The 7,478-nt window shown below is 43.3% G+C and overlaps 1 long non-coding RNA gene across 2 annotated transcripts; it reads left to right on the top strand.

Moving 5' to 3' along the window:
- The first annotated feature begins 332 nt into the window (after positions 1-332).
- On the top strand, positions 333-5,595 carry LOC119533254. 2 transcript variants are annotated; one of them, XR_005216612.1, is made up of 4 exons: positions 333-426; positions 1,428-1,491; positions 2,410-2,565; positions 5,532-5,595. It is a non-coding gene; the product is annotated as an uncharacterized LOC119533254 (long non-coding RNA). The 2 variants fall into 2 exon arrangements; XR_005216613.1 differs by having other exon boundaries at positions 357-426; positions 1,220-1,491.
- The last annotated feature ends 1,883 nt before the right edge of the window (positions 5,596-7,478 follow it).

Consider the following 7,478-nt stretch of genomic DNA (forward strand, 5'->3'; position numbering starts at 1 on the left):
ACTGCAATTCTCCCTTCTCCTTCCTGGAGCTGACAGCCCCTCCTCCCCCGGGACTGAGCCTGGCAGGGAGGGGCGCGGGTCCCCTGGCCGCAAAAACTTACAGATTTCGCTGATCTCAGCAGTTCCACGTTTTCATGAGTGTTGTATGAAGTATGCCCAAAGACAGATTGCTCTGTGGTGTCCAGTCCACGCAGTTCCTGGCTTTTTACCTACTTTCCTGGAGGAGTAACTAAAACATACAGCTCACCAGTCTGCCATCTTGCCCCGCCTCCAAACCATATCCGGTACAGATTTTTAATTTCCATTTTTAGTGTTTGTAAACTACAATGGAAAATGTGTGTTCTGCTGAGCCTGAGTTGGAAATGAAACTTCTGAGATCTTCTTCCCATTGGCAAAGATCCTACTGAGGTACACACCAGCGTGGAGGTGAGAGAATTACAAATATTCCCTTGGGGGGGGTGGGTAGTGAAGAACAGACAGACCTGTGTTTAGATTCCAGATCTGCCACTAATTCTTTGTGTGAATAACCTCTCAACTGAAAAGGGAGATTATATGGCCTTCTAGCTTGTCGTGTGAAGATTAGAGACCTCAAAGGGCTTAGCACAGTCCCTGGCCCATAGTCAAGGCTGGATAAATGGCAGTGATTATTGTTACTGTTCTCCACGGGCACACTCATCTGTGATAACTTTGACCTGATTCACCTGGAGTTATTCTAATTTCTGTTTCGAGAAACAAGCTGTCCCATATCATCCATCTGCCCTTAAGTAAGTGGTTGTGCAATGCTGACTTTTAAACAGTACTGTCACCGGATGAAATGCATTTTCCACTTGAAAAGTCAAGTGTTTCTTGGAATTATAAATCTGGTGGCAAAAATAAAGAAAAAAAAATTATCTAACCGGAAAGCGAGATCTCATATGTATCAAAATACTCCAGGGCAATAAAGACTGGCTCTAAAATCAAAGATGCTTTCTTTCATTCAGTAAATATTTATTTACTTAACATTTGCTGGACCCTGAAGGATATAGAGACAATGGATTTAAAAGTCACAGTCACTACTTCGATATGTAGAAATACTTTTATTTACCTGAATTCAGTTAACTTAAAAGCCCCCATTTACTGTCAGTAGCTGGAAAGTGAATAAGGTGAGAAACCAGTTTAATGTTGTCCCAAAGCTAACTTAGGCATTTCTGCTTTATTCGGTCACTTTGAATTAGCTCAGTCTGTGTTCAAGGGAGGCCTGTGACACATTGTGGCTTCAGGGGAAGGGACTCTTGAGTTCCACAGACTACACTGAAGTCTTGCCCTACTTGATCTTTGAGTGAAGGCCTCTGCTCTCCATGTATCTACTGCAGAAGTGTCTCTGGTTGGAGGTAAAGTTCTGTCCTCCCAGCACTGCTAAAGCACAGCTTGTCCCCCATTCTTAATAGCCCTAAGGTCTGGCTGTGAACCCATTACATCCCCAAATCGGAAAATGAAATCATTTGGAGCCTGGTATGTATAATGCATTTGATTTCACTTACAAAAGTAGAGAGGAACACCATTGGATTTGAGAGGTCCTTTGGATATGTGGGTGAAAATTCTGAAGAGCTTCCTAAAATGTGGGCCTGAAGCTCAAGAGAATAGCTTGAGTTGAGAGATGCACATTTGGGAAGTAATCTGTGCAGTGGGAGTGGTAGTATGTGAAAGGGACATCAGATGAATAGGGTGATGGTCTGTCATGCTCTGTAGAGGAGGGGCTTGTCTCCTACCTGTAGGCTTAGCCTTCCCTCAGTTGGAAACTCCACCCCCTGTCAGGAGGGATGGGAGGAATTTTCCATGCCCTAGCTAGTGCCTTGGCTTCCTCGTGTTCCTGGTGGGGTGGGGTTCTAGGGTTCCAGTCATTCATTCATTCACATTCTTGTCTACTCCTGTCTGAAGTTCTTCCCTATAAGGAGTGGGAAAGGACTGAGAAAGTACTCAGCAGTATCCTGGGAACTTGCTTGATTATGGCAATTGAGCAGGGTGGTGTCCATGGTGTCTGGGAGCAAATACCAGTTCAATATCTGATGAGGCTTCTGAGTCAGTCACAGATGACATAGTTCAAGCTCTATATCCATGTCCAAATGGGACGAGATGAAAGGGGAGGAACAAAATGCAAATCCAAGATGGCCCAGACCCTGGAACCTGAAGTGTAGTTGAGATGTTGGGTGGTGGGAAGGAGGGGCTGTGGGGGTGGTAAAGGGACATAATTAAGTAGTTCTTAATTGTGCTTTCTTCATTTGATTGCCCAGAGTCACTGAAACAGACAGTTTTGCTTAATTCTTAGCTCAATCCCATAATTCTGTGACTCTTCCATATCTGAATTTCCTCCAGGGACTAAGATCTTGAAACTCTGATTCTTGTGGTGATTTTCTGCTCCATCCCTTTCAGGTCTTTGGCAATTTCTGCTGGCCAGCTTAGGCTCTGACTTGGGTTGCTGTTTCCCCTCCTGGATCTCTGCTTGGTGCCATCGGTTGGAATCCCATTGCCGATGTCTTGCCTTGGCCTATTCTCTGTTCTGGGCCTTTCTTTGGAATGACTCTCCAGGTACGGTCAATATATCTGGTCTTCTTGCTATATGAATTCAGACTCACTCTTTTCTCAGAATTTGGAAATCCTTTAGGTCAAGGGCACCCATTTCTGTTGGGAACTATAACATGGCTGCATTATCTCTCTGCCAGCTTTCAAAGTTAGCTTGTGATTCTTATTTCACAGGCCGCAAAGAAGACTTAGGGAGGTTCCACAGCTTGCCCAGGGTCAGACAACTAGAAAGTGACAGGCGTTAGAAAGTGTCAAATTGGTTTCATCCCAAAGCTCATACTCTCTCCATGACCAAAGGCTGCTTCTAAGGAAGTTAGAAAGGTGCATAAGAATGTGGTTAAGAAGAACAGGGCAGGAGCTCAAGATCTACAGAGGCCCAGTTTGTGAGCCATTGTAACCTCAGAAGAGTGGGCTTGCTAATGAATGGAATGGAGAGGAAGATCAGAAGTAGGGAGGACGTGGAGGGGCCTTCCATTCAAAGTTTCAGATGAGATGTCAGCCCGAAGTTGATCATAATAAACTTCCTCTGCTCTTAGGGATTTAAAATGAAGACTAAATATAACGTTTCCCTTAGAAACAGTCGTGGTCAAAGACTCACTCTTGGAATGATAGTTGCAGAACTCACCTGGCTTCTACACACAATCCTGTTATTTCCAGGCCATTGAGACACACATGCTGTGTGTGCTTGCAAAAATATCCACAGTATCAGACCAAAATCCTGACCACAACCTCAAGGAAGTATGAACTTAACATTTGCGAGAAGAGCACAAGTGTGGCCGCCCTCGTTAGCTATGAATAGCCATGGCTCCACTTTGCTAGGTGCTGCTGATACAATATGTCTTTATCCAAGCTATGGCTTTTTTTTCCCCTCTTTTCTCCATAAGTATATGCAGAATAGCTAACATTCTTCTTTTTCCTCTTAGAAGATGGATTAGTACCACCTGTCTCAGCTAACATTCATGGGATTCTGCAGGAAAAACAGCATTAGGAGGGAAAAGCTCCTTTGAATGCCGCATTTTAGGATTATTCTTTGGTTGCTAAACTGCTACCTTTGTATTCAAAGGTGATGAGATATTTTCTGGCTGAGAGACAGAGACATCCCACGAAGGTGTCAAGTTAAAAAAGAGAGCTGATGAAAAGACTTGCCCCAAAGCCCTTGGAGGGGGGTGAGCGATTGATTGCAAGCATGGCTTGCATTTTCTTCTTACTGTTACAGTTAAGGGAAGGATTGTGGTCATCACCTCGCTGCCCCACCCCACCCCCTCTTCTGTGTAAGCATTAAACTGGGCTCCCATTGCAACTGGATCTTTTCTGTCCAGCCCAGGCTGCTCTCTGGCTTTCTCTGTAGGAGGGTAAGTTACAGTGTGCCTGAAAGTTCCAAAGGCTGTCTCTGAGTGATGCATCCTTAAAGCCTGCTCTTGGCTCTGACATTCAACAGGGATAGCATCATTTTTGCCATCTGCATTTTCCCCTTTTCTAAAATGGAGATGATGCAATTCTCTTGCAGGAGCAGTTGGGAAGATTAATGAGTTAATGTTTTGTGAAGTGCTTGAGATTCTCAAATGAAAGGTGCTACGTAATAATTACAATAACACTTTGTTCTTACACAGTGCTTTTCTTCCAGGGAGCTCAAACTGCCTTGCAGAAATTATTTCATTAATCCTTCAGCATCCCTCTGAGGCTGGCAGCAATTACTATCCCCCTTTCTCACAATAGGAATCTGGGGCACAGAGAGGTAAAATGACCTGGCCAAGGTCACACAGCAGGTCATTGGTAAAATCAGTAACACAGCTCAGGTCCAATTCATTTGTTCATGATTCATTCATTCAGCAAAGATTTACCCACAGTTATATGCTAGACACTCAGCTATTTGATAGGGGAAGAGGTGATGCAAATTTAAATGAAATACACTTTCTGCCATTGAAGAGCTTGAGTTAATCCACTTGAACAAGTACATATATAACTATCATCAGTATAGCTATCATATCATACAATGCAGAAATATTTAAAATAAAGATGCAGCCAGAGTAGGCCATGAGAAAGAAGCAAGTAATTTTGGCTTTACCAAAGAGAAGTCATATGAACCATCTCTTGACTGATGAGTTCACCGGTGGAGAAAAAGAAGCTAAAGCAACACATCTCACAAAAGAGAATGCAAGAAGAGCATGATAAAACTGGGGAGAGAGACCCACTTGGCAAGATACAGCATAGGGTTTATCCGACAGGGTACTGGGCCAAGAAATGTGAACTTTATGCACAAGGCAATTGAAAAGTATTGGAGATTTTTCAAGTATATGAAATGAGGTCAACTTTATGTTTATGAAGCTATTAGCTCTGGTGACTGAGTGCTGATAGTTTGCAGGGGGAAGAGACCCTAGTCTAGAGACTGGGAAAACAGTCCCCTGACTCAATGTCCACACCATTCAACTGAGTCATTCTTCTTCTCAATGGTTTTATGGGCCAGAGCTACAATGTTGTCTTTGAAATTCTGCACATAGTGCTTCAAGAAAACAGCTATAACAATACTCTTTCATGGCTAGAATGTTTTCCATTTCAAGAAGCACACAAATGTCTTTAAAAAAAAGCAAATCATCTAGAATGCAGCTTTTCAATGATGCTACAGTGAGCAGCTGTCACTCTCCACTGAAATTCATCAGGCGAAATGGTTAAGTCTACATCAACTACTTATTATAATAGAAAGAAAGCCTTTGTTATACTATTTGTTAAGTATCTCTCCAAATTAGGTACAAGAGAATGATCTTCAATGCAAAAAAAAAAAGTGTTCATTTTTATTTCACATGATAAACTATTCTGTGATTAGACATATTTATTTTTATTTTCACCTATCATTATAACTAACTGTATAGTCAATTTAAAGAACATTTTCCTGATCGTTTGTATTTTTTTCTTACCAAAATCTCTTTTAAGTGTCTGACAGACAAAATAGTAAAACCACTTTGCCTTCATTATAGGATCTCAAAATGTTTTCATGTATGGATGAATGCAGATTCACAGACTTCTCGAGGGATGGAAGTGGTAGGTGCACTTCATTCTTAGAATGACAGCTATTCTCTATCAGACCCCCTTATCTTCATCATTCATGGATACCAGTGAGCTGGGACTAAAACTCAGAACTTCAAAAATCTTCTACAAAGTTGATATCCTGACACATAACTGATTAAACCATTCTGTACCTGGCAGACAAGAGATAAATGTTTCTTGATTAACTGGCAATTAACTCATTTAGAATTCACATATACAGAGAGAGCAACATTTCATACAGAAGGCATCATATTTGTCCTTTGGTGTATCGAGTGTATTAGTTAGGATAGTCAAGAGACTGCTACAGCAACAAATGATCCCTGAATGTCAGCGATTTTATCAACAAAGGTTTACTTGGGGCTCATGCAAGGTTCATTGCAGATCTGACTCTCTAGAGTGCTATCCTCCAGGTGATCATGTTAAATTTCACCTTTATATCAGGGTAAGAGAGAAAAGCTTGGGCAATAAAACGCTTCCACTGAGAAGCTCCACTCTTTCCTCCTACTAACGTTTCATTGGCCAAAGCAAGTCATATGGCCATGCCTGATTTCAAGGGAACAACATATTACAATCCTTCCACGTACCCAGAAGAGGGAAAATAGGTACCAGTGAACAGTATAATGTCTGCCACTGGCCTTTTCTGATGCTCTTTTAATGTTAATTTTTTTTTCTTTAAAAAAGAATCAGGGAGGCGGGGCAAGATGGCAGACTGGTGAGCTGTATGTTTTAGTTACTCCTCCAGGAAAGTAGGTAGAAAGCCAGGAACTGCGTGGACTGGACACCACAGAGCAATCTGACTTTGGGCATACTTCATACAACACTCATGAAAACGTGGAACTGCTGAGATCAGCGAAATCTGTAAGTTTTTGCGGCCAGGGGACCCAAGCCCCTCCCTGCCAGGCTCAGTCCCGGGGGAGGAGGGGCTGTCAGCTCCGGGAAGGAGAAGGGAGAACTGCAGTGGCAGCCCTTATCGGAAACTCATTCTACTGATCCAAACTCCAACCATAGATAGACTGAGACCAGACACCAGAGAATCTGAGAGCAGCCAGCCCAGCAGAGAGGAGACAGGCATAGAAAAAAAACAACACGAAAAACTCCAAAATAAAAGCGGAGGATTTTTGGAGTTCTGGTGAACATAGAAAGGGGAAGGGCCCTGAGGCGCATATTCAAATCCCGAAGAAAAGCTGATCTCTCTGCCCTGTGGACCTTTCCTTAATGGCCCTGGTTGCTTTGTCTCTTAGCATTTCAATAACCCATTAGATCTCTGAGGAGGGCCCGATTTTTTTTTTTTTTTTTTTAATCCTTTTTTCTTTTTCTAAAACAATTACTCTAAGAAGCCCAATACAGAAAGCTTCAAAGACTTGCTATTTGGGCAGGTCAAGTCAAGAGTAGAACTAGGAGAGCTCTGAGACAAAACACAATAATCCAGTGGCTGAGAAAATTCACTAAACACCACAACTTCCCAAGAAAAGGGGGGTGTCCGCTCATAGCCATCATCCTGCTGGACAGGAAACACTCCTGCCCATCACCAGCCCCATAGCCCAGAACTGCCCCAGACAACCCAGTGTGACGGAAGTGCTTCAAATAACAGGCACACCCCACAAAACTGGGCGTGGACATTAGCCTTCCCTGCAACCTCAGCTGATTGTCCCAGAGTTGGGAAGGTAGAGCAGGGTGAATTAACAAAGCCCCATTCAGCCATCATTTCAGCAGACTGGGAGCCTCCCTACACAGCCCAGCAGCCCAGAACTGCCCTGGGGGGATGGCACTCACCTGTGACATAGCACAGTCATCCCTCAACAGAGGACCCGGGGTGCACGGCCTGGAAGAGGGGCCCACTTGCAAGTCTCAGGAGCCATACGCCAATACCAAGGACT

Source organism: Choloepus didactylus, chromosome 4 (genome assembly GCF_015220235.1).
Source record: "Choloepus didactylus isolate mChoDid1 chromosome 4, mChoDid1.pri, whole genome shotgun sequence".
NCBI classification, from domain to species: Eukaryota; Metazoa; Chordata; class Mammalia; order Pilosa; family Megalonychidae; genus Choloepus; species Choloepus didactylus.